Below are 15971 nucleotides of genomic sequence, written 5' to 3'. Positions count from 1 at the left end.
GGGTCTCCTAGTAGTGGGTGATTCAATCATTAGGGGTATAGAGAGATGGGTCCGTGACCCACGTGTAGACCACACCAAACAGTGACTTGCCTGCCTGGTGTGAAGGTTTTGGATGTCACATGATGTCAAGATTAGCTGTTAGGCAGTGCTGGGGAGGATACAGCTGTTGTGCTGCACATCAGACCCAACAATGTTGGAAACTGCAGTTGGGAGGTCCTGGAAGCAAAATTTTGGCTGCTAAATAGCATATTGCTACTGCTAGATAAATCTGGTCATGGGCAGGGTCACACTCCCTCTGAAAGACAAAGTTCACAACTTGAGGTGCTTCTGGACTTGTTGCTGTCCTTGGAGGCATAAGTTGTGGTAGAGGTGCTTTTTACCAGCTGCAGCTGGCATGCCAGCTACGACCCTACTTGGAGAAGTCAGACCTGACCTCAGTCACTCATGAGTAGAATCAGATAAAGAGCAGATAGAAGGATGTGCTAGCTGATCAAAAAGATCAAATGGCCAAAAGAAAGATAGCACACACCAGGTAAGAGATTCAGCGTAAAGGTGCTTTTATGCCAGTGCCAGAAGCCTCCGAGCCAAGATGGGCAAGCTGGAGTGCTTGGTTGCTAATGAAAACATAGATATAGTGGGCATAATGGAAACATGTTGGAACAGTGAGAACCAGTGGGACACAGTTATTCTTGGATATAAACTCTATAGAAAGGACAGGAAGGAGCAAATTGGAGGTGGAGTGGCTCTGTAAGTTAAAGAAGGGATAGGATCCAACAAGCTAGAAAGACTGGAGTCCTCCACACAGAAACTCTGTGGGTGACAATACAAGGCCTGAAAGGTCCCCTGCTAACTGAGCAAAAGAGGCACCTCTTTTGGTGATTCTCTTTATATAGGAGGGGAGAGCAACTAGCCCTATCCATCCCCAGCACAGCATCCCTCCAGTGGTGTTGATGGTGTCTATCTTTTGTTTCTTTTTAAGATTGTGAGCCCTTTGGGGACAGGGAGCCATTTTATTTATTTATTTATTTATATCTTCGTAAGCCTCTTTGGGAACTTCTGTTGAAAAGTGGTATATAAATATTTGTCATATTCATATTCGAAAGGAAATGTGCTACTAGGAGTGTTCTATCACCCTCCTGATCAAAATGCTGACAGTGATTTGGAGTAGCAGAAGAAAATCAGGGAGGCATCAAAGAGAGACAGAGCTGTAATAATGGGTGATTTCTAGATATACTGAATGACTGTGCCCTAGAACAGTTGGTCATGGAACCAACCAAAGAGAAGATGACCTTGGACTTAATCCTGGGTGCTGCCCAGGACCTGGTGCAAGATGTCACTGTTGTGGAACCTTTAAGGAACAGTGACCAAATTAAGCATACATGCAGGGAGAGAATCACCAAGGAAGTCTTACACAGACACTTCTCTAAAATAGGAGTCTGGGTGAAAAGAAAACAGAAAGGGGAAATCAGGAGAGTCACTTCGCTCCAGAATGCATGGAGTTTATTTAAAACCACAATAATAAAAGTCCAGTTAGAATGTATACCAAAAAGGAGGAAAGGTACCACCAATAACAGGAGGATGCCAGCATGGCTAACAAGTAAAGTCAAGGAAGTTATAAATGGAAAGAAGACTTGCTTCAGAATTTGGAAGGCCTGCCCAAATGAACAGAAAGGAACGCAAACTCTGGCAAAATAAATGCAAGGTGACAATAAGGGATGTGAAAAGAGAGTTTGAGGAACATATAGCTAAAAGCATCAAGGGGAATAACAAAAACTTATTTAAATACATCAGAAGCAGGAGCCTGACAGGGAGGCGAATGAACTGTTAGGGGATTGAAAGGGATTTTTAAGAATGAAATGGAGACTGCAAAGAAGCTAAATGAGGGTTTTTTGCATCTATCTTCACAGCAGAGGATACTGAGCATATACCTGTGCCTGAATCGAGTTTCTCAGGGACAGAGGCTAACAAATTGAGTCAGACAGAGGTGACAAGAGATGACATTCTCTTAATTTATTTATAAATGATCTAGAAGTTGGATAAACAGTAAGGTGGCCAAATTTGCAGATGACACAAAACTATTTAAGGTAGTGAAATCCAAAACAGATTGCAAAGAGCTTCAAAAAGATCTTTCCAAACTGGGTGAGTGAGCAACAAAATGGCAAATGCGGTTCAGTGTAAGCAAGTGTAAAGTGATGCATATTGGGGCAAAAAATCCCAGCTTCACATATATGCTGATGGGGCCTGAGCTGTTGTTGACTGACCAGGAGAGGGATCTTGGGGTCGTGGTGGACAGCTCTTTGAAAGTATTGACTCAATATGTGGTAGTAGCTGTGAAGAAGAAGTAAACACAACACAAAATAGGGTGTATTGCTGATCCAAAAAAAGAATGTAGATGCCAAAAAGAGAGACCAGAATAAGAAACTAATAGGCTGCCAAAAATTCAGAATGTACCTGAAAATGGGTCTATTAATATAATTTACAAGTTCTACATAGAACAACTACACATATTTAAAATCATACCATAAAAACATTCCTGTGCAGACAACAATATAATACAAAATCACATAAGGGAATATATAAAAATGTCCCCAAATTGTCAAAGCAGGCTCACAGTGAGCCAAAGTCCTTATGAAGACCAAATGCCTTTTCACCAAACAATAAGAAGTCTTTTCAAAGTGTAAAAGACCTTTTCAGTGGGTTATTTCCAATGGGTCAGATGTATTTCAGCGTATATCTTCCTCAGTGACTCGTACCTTCATAAATACACCACTTTTACAGACTTCATATCTATGCTTATGGAGACTGAGCTGTTGGTGACTGACCAGGAGAGGGACCTTGGGGTCATGTTGGATAGCTCGAAAGTGTTGACTCAACAATATGTGGCAGCTGTGAAGAAGGCAAATTCCATGCTTGGATTCATTAGGAAGGGGATTGAAAATAAAACTGCTGATATTATAATGCCCTCATACAAAACTACGGTACAGTGAAATTTGGTGTACTGTGTACAGTTCTGATCACCATACCTCAAAAAGGACATTACAGAACTGGAGAAGGTGCAGAAGAGGGCAACCAAGATGATCAGGGGCCTGGAACACCTTCCTTATGAGGCAAGGCTACAACACCTGGGGCTTTTTAGTTTATGACTGAGGGGAGACATGATAGAGGTCTATAAAATCATACAGTGGGTATTGAAAAGAATCACCCCCTTCGATAGACCTTAAATTCTGGTTCCCTTACATCCTGAAATGAAAACACAAAGAAAATTCCCTTCACCAGCTGTACTTATCCAATGCAACCTATAACACCCAACTGAAAAACATCACAATTACAGTCCAGAAAAAGTGTCAGAAATAAAAAACAAGAATTACTGAGATTGAAAAAGGATCCCCCCCCCAATGTCAATATTCTGTTGAACCACCTTTTGCTTTAATAACAGCCTTGAGTCTGTTGGGATACTTCTCTATCAACCTTGCACATCTAGATGGAGCAATATTTGCCCACTCCTCCATACAGAACTGTTCAAGTTTGGTCACATTGGATGGTAGGTGTTGGTGGACTGCTATCTTCAAATCTCCCCACAGATTTTCTATGGGATTTAGGTCTGGGCTCTGACTGGGCCACATAAGGACGTTCACTTTTTTCTCCTTCAGCCACTGTGTGGTCAATTTTGCTGTGTGCTTCGGATCGTTGTCATGTTGAAAGGTGAATCTTCTGCCCATCCTCAACTGTCTGGCAGAGGGTAGCAGGTTTTCTTCCAGAATCTGACGGTATTTTGCCCCATCCATTTTTCCTTCTACCTTAACGAGAGTCCCAGTCCCTGAGGCAGAGAAACACCCCCACAACAGGATGCTGCCACCTCCATGCTTCACTGTAGGTATGGTGTGTTGTGGATGGTGAGCTGCGTTGGATTTACGCCAGGTGTACTGTTTGGTGTTGAGGCCAAATAGGTCAATCTTGGTCTCATCTGACCATAAGACCTTTTTCCATTTGGCATCAGAATCTTCAAGGTGCCTTCTGGCAAAGCTCAAATGAGCTTTAATGTGGCCTTTCTTGAGAAGTGGCTTTCTCCTTGCGACCCTCCCGAACAAGCCACATTTTTTCCACAACACACCATACCTACAGTGAAGCATGGAGGTGGCAGCATCCTGTTGTGGGGGTGTTTCTCTGCCTCAGGGACTGGGGCTCTCGTTAAGGTAGAAGGAAAAATGGATGGGGCAAAATACTGTCAGATTCTGGAAGAAAACCTGCTACCCTCTGCCAGACAGTTGAGGATGGGCAGAAGATTCACCTTTCAACATGACAACGATCCGAAGCACACAGCAAAATTGACCACACAGTGGCTGAAGGAGAAAAAAGTGAACGTCCTTATGTGGCCCAGTCAGAGCCCAGACCTAAATCCCATAGAAAATCTGTGGGGAGATTTGAAGATAGCAGTCCACCAACACCTACCATCCAATGTGACCAAACTTGAACAGTTCTGTATGGAGGAGTGGGCAAATATTGCTCCATCTAGATGTGCAAGGTTGATAGAGAAGTATCCCAACAGACTCAAGGCTGTTATTAAAGCAAAAGGTGGTTCAACAGAATATTGACATTGGGGGGGGGGATCCTTTTTCAATCTCAGTAATTCTTGTTTTTTATTTCTGACACTTTTTCTGGACTGTAATTGTGATGTTTTTCAGTTGGGTGTTATAGGTTGCATTGGATAAGTACAGCTGGTGAAGGGAATTTTCTTTGTGTTTTCATTTCAGGATGTAAGGGAACCAGAATTTAAGGTCTATCGAAGGGTTGATTCTTTTCAATACCCACTGTACATGGTGTGATGCATGGAGTTAATAGAGAAAAATTTCTCCCTCTCTCATAAAACTCATAAAACTAGAACCAGGGATCATTCCATGAAACTGATTGCCAAGAAATTTAGGACCGACAAAAGGAAGTACTTTTTCCACACAACACATAACCTATGGCATTCTCTGCCACAAGATGTGATAACAGCCAACAGCCTGGATGGCTTTAAGAAGGGTTTAGACAAATTAACGGAGACAGGTCTATCAATGGCTACTAGTCGGAGGGCTATGGGCCACCTCCAGCCTCAGAGGTAGGATGCCTCTGAATACCAGTTGCAGGGGAGCAACAGCAGGAGAGAGAGCATGCCCTCAACTTTTGCTGTGGGCTTCCCAAAGGTATCTGGTGGGCCAACTGTGTGAAACAGGATGCTGGACTAGATGGAGGGTGTATACTCTATAGAGAATGCTTGCATGTAATGCAATAGTAGTAGCAGCAGCAGCAGGAGATGTATGGCCCACTCTTGTTAGGAGTCAAACTAGAAGAAGTACCCAGCTCCTGAAGTCTATTGTTTCATTATAGCATCAATACATTTACTGTACTTCAAGCATCCCTCTGTGAATTAGTGTCTGATTACTCCAGTAAGTGTATGCCTTCAGCCAAAAGGGATCCTTAGGGTGTTGACAAGTAGGGATGTGCATGAACCGGTTCGGAGGCCATGTTGGAGGCCTCCGAACCGGTTCGGAACTGGGCCAGTCCGGCGGTCCGGCACTGAGGGGGGGTCGAACTTTAAGGGCGGGGGGTAGTACTTACCCCTCCCGCCGCTCTTCCCCCTCCAGCGCTGTATTTAGAATTGAAGTTTTGGGGGTGGCAGCGTTCCTCCCTGCCGCACCTGCCCCCGTCGTTGCCAGGTAGTCGTGTAAATACCAGCACGCATGCGTCCGTTGCGGCGCGCACGCACCTGTTGCCACCATGCGCGCTCGCACCACATACGTCACACGCAAATTCAATTCTAAATACAGCGCCGGAGGGGGAAGAGCGGCGGGAGGGGTAAGTACTACCCCCCGCCCTTAAAGTTCGACCCCCCTCAGTGCCGGACCGTGCCGCCGTGGTTCCGTGCACAGCACTATTGACAAGTCCAACTGCTTTTTCTGGTGGACATTTTTTGCTTAAGATTCTTGTACTGTAAAGAATAATAGCTTTCCAAGCCAGAGAAGATGTTGCCTATCGTAAATAATCAGGGTTGAAGATGAATGCTTGCAAAGGGGATGTATTTGTAATCATATACTTTGTGTGCCCTGACTACTTATGTGACGAGCCATCATATCTCATTCCAGGCCCATTCAGAGAGATTGTCTTATTGACTCACTTGTCATTTTAAAAATATATTGACAGAATTCCATTGATATATGTGGCTTTCATTATAATCCTTTAGGAAACAGTAGTGTTGGGTTTCTTTTTCCCCTAGGAACAATTCTGAGCTTCTATCCACATTTTATCCACATTTCTATACCGTTTGAGAAATTTTAATCTTTTGTGTTACAATTACTTTAAAAATGGGGTGACTTGTGGGTGGGGTGGGTACGCCATTTTGCTCATTCTCCTGACACATTTATACACTGTTTAACACAAGATGGCCTAGATGCTGCTCAATCCTCCTCTGTCTAGGCATAAATACATATGTATATAAAAGGAGAGTAAATGGCAGACATCATAGAATCATAGAGCTGGAGGGGTCTTCTAGAGCCATCTAGTCCAGCCTCCTGCTTGATGCAGGAAATGCAATCATCCCCAAAAGATGATTGTTCAGCCTCTGCATGAAGACCTCCAACCAAAGTAAGCCCATCACTCCTCTAGGTAATTGGTTCAGTTGTTGAATTGCTTTTACCATTAAGAAGTTTCTCTTAATGTTCAACTGAAATCTACCCTCATGTCAGTTAGATTTAGTCCTGCCTTCTGGGGCAGTAGAGAACAGGGGCGTATCTAGGGTGGGTCAGGCAGCGCACGTGCCCCAGGCGCCACTTGAAGGGGGCGCCATTTAAAAAAATTCAATGGCTACTAAAAACAAAATGGCCACCGTGCATGCTCAAATGGTCCCTACAAGGCCCTAGAGGCCAGCGGGGGGAGGGATAACCTTTGCAGACCCCTCCACAGCCTTTAGGAAGCTCCCCGAAAGGGCTACAGGAATTTTTTTTTTAAATTAATATAAGTCACTGTACACATATTTAGTTTGGCACTATGTACAGAGAATCAGGGCTTGTGAATACTGAGCTGAAACTTATGAGCTAGGATTTTATTCATTTGCTCTTACTTTGCTTCTTGTGATAAGTGAGTTAAATGTGATTAATAATAATAATATGGCTATTAATGATGAGTTTGTCTTTGAATCAGTTTGAAATCCTTAGTATTAAGGCCACTGGGAGTTTCTTGCTCTCTTTCTCTCATTTTAACTGTCTTTCTGAAATACTAGAATATATTCCAAGCAGTGACACAGTTTACTCTGCATATCCTTTAATTATTTTCAGAGTATCTGGGAAAAGCAAAATTCTCCATTCATTTTTAAAACTTATGTAATTGTGATGCTACAATGCACAGCAGAGAATTAGACAGGCACTTCTGTTTCGTTTTCCAAGTACACCTCCATGTAGTATCTGGGTATTTCATGAGCCTCAGCATACTGAAATTTGTAGTTTTCCAGCATTTTTTGGTCTGGCTACGTACACTGCTAAATAGTTTTTGAAATATTAAAAGATTAACGAGCTTGACTTATATTTTTCAGCTGATATTATGGTAAAGTTATCTCAAAGATGGGTGTCAGATGCTTGGAAAGGGGGCGCAATTTCAGTGTTTGCCCTAGGTGCTATTTTCCCTAGATACGCCTCTGGTAGAGAATAAGTCTTTACCCTTTCCTATGAGACAGCCCTTAAGATATTTGAAGACTGCTATCATGCCAACCCCTCCAGTCACATCTCTGTGTGTGTTTGGCATAAGTGCAGCAGTTTACATTTTTCTCGAATGAATTTTATTTTGATAAGTTTCAGCAGATTCCCTTTTAGGTTATTTTGAATTATATTCCCGTCTTCTAAGGTGTTAGCTATTCTCCCTAGTTTTGTGTCATCTGCAGCTTTGATGAAAATTCCCTTCTCTCCTTCATCTAAGTCACCAATACAAACGTTTAAGATTATCAGACACAAGACAGAGCCTGTGGCACCCCACTTGAACAGTTTGAGGAGGAACCAATGAGTATGGTTTTCCAACTAACTGTGAAACCTTGACAGTATTCTAACCTAGTCCACATTTTACCAGTTTGCTAAACAAAATACCTTGGGGGGATTTGTCAAATGTTTTGCTGAAATCAAGATAAATTATACATTTATATAGCATCCTGCAATCCATTAAGTTAGTAACATGATAAAAGAAGAGATAAGATTAATGTGGCAACATTTATCCTTGACAAATCTTTCTACTAATCACTGCATTGTTATCATGATGCTTACAGAAGGAATGCTCTATAATCTGTTCTAGTATCTTGCCTAGCATTAAAGTCAGACTGGCTGGTCTATAGTTTTGTGACTAACTTGTCCTTCTTGAATTCTGACCAGTGAGGCTACTTTTATGAGGTTATATACAATTCCACTTTTGGGAGAAGACAGAGGAAAAATGGAAGTAGAAAATATACAGTAGAAGTAGTTTTCAGTAGTCAGTCACATAAGGAAACATCCTACCCAGAGACGGGACAGGAGCGGACAGCTCAGCTAATACCTCTTCAAAGGATTACTCTACTCTTCTAGTACTGAACCTGATTTTTCTGTAATTGGATTTTGGGTAGATAGTTATCAAATAAGAGTTTGATAACTAACAATGTATTTGTTATAATATTTTAATAATTTAGCAGTGGTTCCTGGTTCAGGCATACAATGGTCTGAAAGTGAATTTGGCAGTTTTTCATCCTGAAGCTGTTTGCTGAATTAAGGGCTGGCATTATCTAACAGCAGAATAAAGAAACATAAAGGTGATAAGTTGCCTACTGCAGTGCTTAGGGGAATCATAATGACTTGCATTTACATAGCGCCTTTTATGTTTTCAGTGAAAATGTGCCACAGGTTTCTTCCCTAAGCAGTTGCTGTTCATTTTAAACTTTACAATTGAAAGTCATTATGGTCTCATCATGTACAGTAGACATTATTAACAATTGCTGTGAGCTATTATATTATTAGTCTAGGACCTGCCTGGAATGAATGGAATAAATCAAAAACTTACTCAGATGCTTTCGCAGCCCATGAGCCTGATGTACAAGAGACAAAGAACTTAGAGATCATTTCCACAATCACTTTTTTTGCGGGGGGCAAACTCAACACAAGTGGATTTGTGTGCAAATTTGGCATGGCGAAAGGGTATTCTGAATGCTCCAGAATGTGTTGAAATCAGGAATGACCATGAGGGTGAACAGGAAGCGCTCATTCCTTAGCAGTCTTGGGGCTGCATATGTATCTGTGTAGCCCAGGCATGGAGTGTTCCAGCACCAGAATGCTGTGTCATCATGTCAGCTAACAGTCCTGTTGGGATGCCGCCTTACCTGGTTGCCTGCATGGCCCTGTGGAGTCCAGCAGAGAGCTTGGCATCCCTCCTTTGGGGCTTCTGTTTTCCCCCAAAGGGAACAGGGGTGAAATAGTTCCAGGCTGGTTGGGTGCCGGTGAGGTTGATCAGGCAAGGCAGGGAGAGCTGCAGGGAACAACTTCTGTGGGGCAGCCATGTTAGTTGTGATAGGAAGCAGAAAGTGAGCCATGTTGGCTGTGGCAGGAACCGCGGGGGGCAGGGATTAGAGTAGGCTTTAAGCCCTGTCAACTCTGTACTGGGGCATTTAAAGCCAAGGCAGCCAATGTTGAGGGCTGCTCTTAAGCATGGAAGTTGGAAGTTCCCCTGGGCATTTTCCAGACTATGAGATTTGTAACAGTTAAAGCGTTACAAAGTGTGATGGAATAGTGCAATGGTTTAAAACCAAGAGTAAAGGATTGTTTAATGCTTCGTTGTAGGTGGGTGGCCATTCATATTTTCCATCCACTGCAATGTGTTTTACATGCAGGAAGTGTCCATATTCTCCTTCAGACACATTTATCTGCCCCTCCTCCTACTGCATTTGGGCCAATGGAGAGTGACGTCTCGACCTCTCTCGCAGTAGGGGGGGTGATCTCTCTCTCTCTCTCTCTCTCTCTCTCTCTCTTTAAATTTCTTGGCTGCCTTGTGCTAATTTGCCAGCAGGGGAAAGCGCTGTTCCATAACAATGTATTTCATCATTGCAGCCCTGCGCAAGCGATTCTGGTGATTTAAAAAAAAAAAATCAATGGCAGAGACCATAACAATAGAAGGGAGAGGTGGAAGCAGAAGGGAGGTGACAAGTGAGGGCGAGCAATCTGAAGAAACAGATGGGGGAGCAACAGCACTTTTGAATTTGGCCAAGCCCGGTAGCCTCAAAGTTCCCAGTGGGGACTTCAGCCAGCCCTCCAGGCCTGCAGGGGGAGAGGCGGCTCGGCTGGGCTCCCCCCCCCCATACCGCCTGCCTTCCCGGCTCTCGCTAGCCCATCTTACTCCCACTGGCCAGGCTGGGTGGCGCTCCATCTCCATACGGTGGCAGCAGAGCAGCATATGATGGGGAGTGGGAGGGAGGGAGGGAAGGAGGGCACAACCAGTGGCTGTGTCTGCTCTCAGCCATCCTCCTTGGCCCCTTCCCCCGCTTGCTGCTGGGTGGACTCCAGGGCTGGCTCAGTAACCTGGAGCTTCCTGCCACTCTGAGCACCCCGATCCGCAGCTGGGAATAGAGCGCTCACTCTGCCATGACCTCGCTTAGGGTCAACTAAGAGGGAGGGGGGGGTCTGCTGTCCTGCCTCGCCCAGCCCAGCACTCCACTAGCGCTTTCAGCCTCTGCCTGCCCCAAGTGCAAGAAGAGAGAGAAAATTTAAAAAAGTTAATTATACATGAGCAGCAACATTATTTCAGGAACGGGTGGAATGGGGCTGTAAAAATCATCGCACTGTAATTTGAACCATCCACACCATGGAGCCGTGCAATGGGGCAAGCCTCCTAAAAACAGAAAAATACAGCTACTTTCCTGCACCGCATTTACAGTGTTGTAGGGGTGCAACGCAGCAATAAAATCCAAACAGCATGGGAAAAATGAACGGCACCCTGCTGTCAAAACACTGGCAATACAGAGGGTCATTTATTACAATGCAAATCTGTGGCAGTGTGTAATCTGGAAAACCCCTGGAGGTTTTTCACACATGGCTTTATGCCTCGAAGTATCTGAGGAGCGAATCTACTTCACAGCTGCTTCAAGGTAGTTTAATTTGGGGAATTAGATGAACAGTTCACATAGCCATTGGCTCCCCCCTTCACTCCCTGCGATCTTTCTCCTTTGTGCGTTCCCACTGATTGCTCTGGGTTTTTTCTCCATTTCTCACATGACTGGGCTGGGGGTGGGTGATGTTTGGAGAAGCCAGTGGCACTCCTAGAGTCTATCTGGCCAGGCAGGCAAGGCGGGGGTGTTGGTGGGGGGGTTGATGGTGTGGATGGGGAGGGGGTTGCCTGGCAGGGAAGGCATGCCTGGGACCCCCAGCAGCGAGGGAGGATGGCTGCAGAAGCTTCTCTGCTTCAACTTGGCACACACCCCCGCTGCTACTGCAGCTGCATCCCTGCACTTCTTGCTTGGTGCGAGGAGTCGATCCCCAGCATCCTCCTGGCTAGTGTGCCCCCGCGGTGATTTTCATTGCTGCCGCCACTCCTCAGTCCATGATCCAACACAGCAAGCAGCCAGAAAAACAAAACAGGCACACGCTACAGGTGAGAGCGAGGAAGGGAAGGCAGGTGGGCAGGCAGGCAGGTCTCACAGCCCAGAGGCACTTTGCTCCAAAGGCATCGCCCCCTCACAAGGGCGAGCATGGAAATGGGTCACACGGTGGTGGCGGGGCTGGCTCTGCTCCCCACAGCAGACCAGAGATGCGGGCAGGCAACATGCTGACCCTCCAAGACAGGGGGAGGCTGTGAGGAATATCAGCAGATACTCCAATCACATCAGAGACAGAGGAGGAGGTGAGAGAGCTTGAGAGCTGGTTATGGAAGAACAGAGTTTCACCAATCACCAATTGCAGTGCTTGCAATTTTAAATCACTCAGAGCAGACCAGAACACAAATTACTGCCAATGGCCAATCTACACCTCAAAGGAAAAGTCCCGTGGCGTTCAAGAAAGCTCGAGTTTTCAAAGAAAAGCTGCTGCATATAGAGGATTTTTTTTTTTACCCCAGATATAATTCAGGCTAAGCTAGAATGCACAGTAATTCTTAACAGTAATTCAGGGGAAAGCCGAGTTGGTTGTGTACTGGTCCCTGATAGCTCACGGGGACTTCAGGGTTAATCTAGCTGATATGTGGACTTGTAGCCTCCATTCAGGAGGGGATGCGGGCTAAACGCCATGTGTGAAAAACCTCCTGGAGAGGAAACTGGCTGGATGCAGCAAGCCAGTGGGAGGGCTGAGGTGATGAAATAACTTCCTTTCCTGGTCTACTCTGAAGCTGACCTTGTCTGTTCCCAGCCTATAATTCTGGGTTCAAGAAAGGCCAGGGACACAACCCCTCCCCCTTGAAGCCTTACAATTCCTAAACCTTTTTATTTTTGTGTTCTAGAGTGATTGACTCCCTTCCCTCACCCTTCCCCTGCTCAGAGAAATTTTGTTTAAAAACAATGGCCAAAGAGTAGGATTGCCAGCCCTCCAGGAGTCCCTGGGAATTGGCATGATTCTCCAGGTGACTCTTAAGGCAATCCTGGATATTGTAATGCCTTGTTATTGTGAAAAATATTTGGAAATATTATATATTCAGTTAGAGTTGGAAACCCTAATGAGAATGAATGAGCATATTTTTGAATTTCATAACTGGGAACAGTTATGAAGTTTGGAGGCTTTGGCAATAATGCCATTATTGTCAATGTAATCTTGAAGTCAAAAGCTCATGCTGATCTATAGAAGCTCCTTTGTTGCTATAGCTAGGCAGCTTGTAGGAAGTATAACAGAGAGCTGCCCATACCAGAAAAAAAATGTCACTAATAAACAAACAAGGGAAGACAGTGCTTTGGAACAGCAGCACAAACAGCTTGGCTGTTTTATCCGTAATGGAAGACTGAGGGGGAGGCTAGACGTACATTAAAACAGGATCCTCTTTTTTAGGGAAAGTGCACTTTCCATGTTGTCACATGTCTTTTCTTGAGGACAAAACTCAAGTTCTGCCAGGTTGTAGCAGGTGTGGTGCAAAGTGTTGATTAGCTAGATGCCTGTGACATCAAAAAGTATCTGCCCATGCCCGGCCTCTTCCTGAAGTAGTTGTTCACCTTAAAAACCAATTAGTGTGTGGTTTGTTTGTTTTTAAAGTTAGTTAAAAGCTTTAAAAATATAAAAATGATAGCTAACTGGAAGCATGAGAGGAGACCCCAGATTGGTGGGAATTTAGCATTCACTACAGACGAAGATGTTGAAAGGCATCGTCTCATACTGCATGGGACATGGCAATGATAAATCCTTTCTGCATTCTACCAAAGAAAAACCACAGGTCTCTGTGGTCGCCAGGAGTTGACACCTACTCGACGGCACACTTTACTTTGCTTTACAGAGGAGAATATTTATTATCATCTGAAGAGGGGAGGCAGAGAGAAGTCAAGCTCAAGCCACAAGACCCCCAAATCATGTTGGTTCATGTTGTCGTGTACATCTGTGTGCACACTGATTTTCCTTTGAGCGGTCTTTTAGGCTTGTGGAATCCAGCACCTGCAGCATCATGGCATAGTGCTATTTTCAGACACAAGGATTGGGAATTATTAATTGAGGCTTTATTGCTTCTGCAGATAGCAACAGGTAATCAGTAGGCTCATGCTCTCAAACAGATTACAGTTTGGTTACAGGTGCACCTTACATTTATACAAACAATCTAAATGGTGCTGATACCCTAGACACAGTATGGTGGTCCAAGTATCTAGTACGCATGCGAACGCCTGATTCATTGTTCATTGGGTGATTACTCCTTATTTGGTTAGATCCTGTTTTCTAGCAGTGGAAACCTTAGCTGTGTTAGCATGTTTCATAGATACAATTTAGCTGGAGAGAGATAATGACGTTAATCATGAGAGGCAGTCATGTCCCTGAGCTGGGCTAGGTTACTTGCAGTTAGAATGAGGTTTTCTGCAGATTTTCTAGGCAAAAATGGAGTTTATTTGGTTTTCTAAACACATCAATGGCATAGTGCTATTTTCCCACCCCTTTCCCATGGAGTTTCCCGCCCAGTGTCCTCTGAAAAAGAGAGGCCTTGTTGCCAGCAATGATCTCTGAAGGGTATACTGTATTTGTACCTTCAGCAGCTAAATGGCAGAAAGAAATTTGACAAAATGTATCCTCTCCCTGTATCTCAAGTGTTTCTCCCTGCCACAACACTATTTAAGTATGAGATTATGAGATGAAAATGCCAGAAGGGGGGGGGGGTGCCAGTTTACAGAGGGCTTCATGGATGACTCACTGCATTAAGAATGGAGTGGAATGTGCTGCTTTTCCTCAGTCATTTACTGCTGCCATTCTCCCCTCTCAGCGACATTTTTGACGATATCTGTAAAGTGTTTGATTACTTCACAGCTTTAAAAAGTTGTATAAAGGAATGAGTAGGCTCTCCAGGAGCACAGCATCCAGTGGCTCCATTGGCTAAATGAGGTTTAGACCTGGCATTGTTATAATAACTGCTAAGTGAGCAAAGAGACACCTTTTAAAGTGGTGATTCTCTTCTATTTAGCAGGGGGAGAGCAATTGGCCCTATCCAGCCCCAGTACAGCATCTTTTATCGGTCCCTGATTTCCGAGAGGTTCGGGGCTCTCGGACCCGCGAAAGGGCCTTTTCAGTTGCTGCCCCACTTCTTTGGAACTCTCTTCCCCTCCAGATTTGTTTAGCCCCTTCCTTACTGATCTTCAAATATCTATTGAAGACTTTTCTTTTTTGTCAGACTTTTGCCCTGTAGTTTACTTTATTTGTTTTTTTGTTAGTTACTTTAGTTTTTAATTTAGAATGTAATTTTTAATGTTGCCTTGTTTGCATGTTTTTGTGCACCACCCGGAGTCTTCAGAGAGGCCAGTATATTAAATGTTTCAAATAAATGAAGGAAGGAAGGAAGGAAGGAAGGAAGGAAGGAAGGAAGGAAGGAAGGAATCCTTCCAGTGGCTGTTCCTGATATTTGCCTTATGTTTCTTGTTAGAATGAGAGCCCTTTGGGGACAGGGGATCATCTTATTTATTTATTTATTTTTCTATGTAAACCACTTTGAGAACTTTGGTTGAAGAGTAGTATATAAGTAGGAGGAGGAGGAGGAGGAGGAGGAGGAGGAGGAGGTGGAGTAAAGAACAGAATTCAGATTCAATAAGAGCCAAACTAGAAGTGACTTTCAACCCACTGGCTGACGTCCAGACTAGAGCTGCAGTAGCACCCACACAAGGTCATGTAGCTGAGTGGATGCTCAGAGTTCCTCAGTTGCTTGCACACTCTACTTGTGCAAGTGGGGTGCTTGCACGAGGATACCAGATAGCTTTGCACCATCCCCTTCAACCTATATGGCTGGAGAAAGAGGTTTCACATCAGCAGGTGCACCACAGGTTCCTCAAGCGCACCCTGTAGCACTGTGGTGTAACACCAGTCTGCAATGCCAGCCCCCGACTTAGCAAAACTAGCTTTTTTGCAACATATTTGAAACTTGCAACATATTTAAACTAGTGCAGCATTAATCAGCATTAGAGAGCCAGTGTGTTGTAGTGGTTAGAGTGCTGGACTAGGTCCGGGGAGACCCGGGTTCAAATCTCCATTCAGCCATGATACTAGCTGGGTGACTCTGGGCCAGTCACTTCTCTCTCAGCCTAACCTACTTCACAGGGTTGTTGTGAGGAGAAACAGAAGTATGTAGTACACCGCTCTGGGCTCCTTGGAGGAAGAGCAGGATATAAATGTAAAAAATAAATAAATAAATAAATAAATAAATAAATAAATAAATAAATAGTCTGGATACCAGCCATTGTTTGGTCCTAGCAGGGTTGTGATTGGTTCTAGCAGGGTTGTGATTGGTCCTAGCAGGGGTGTGTGTGTGTGTGTGTGTGTGTGTGTGTACACACACACACA

The 15971-nt window shown here is 44.3% G+C and overlaps 1 protein-coding gene across 5 annotated transcripts in view; it reads left to right on the top strand.

The window, feature by feature from the left end:
* FGD5 (FYVE, RhoGEF and PH domain containing 5) overlaps window positions 1-15971 on the top strand; it is a 232101-nt gene that overhangs the window by 85182 nt on the left and 130948 nt on the right. The gene's annotated exons all lie outside the window — the stretch shown is intronic.

The sequence above is a fragment of the Hemicordylus capensis genome, chromosome 2, assembly GCF_027244095.1.
Source record: "Hemicordylus capensis ecotype Gifberg chromosome 2, rHemCap1.1.pri, whole genome shotgun sequence".
NCBI classification, from domain to species: Eukaryota; Metazoa; Chordata; class Lepidosauria; order Squamata; family Cordylidae; genus Hemicordylus; species Hemicordylus capensis.
Note: the sequence above shows the minus strand (reverse complement) of the source record. Positions and strands in the feature narration are given on the sequence as shown.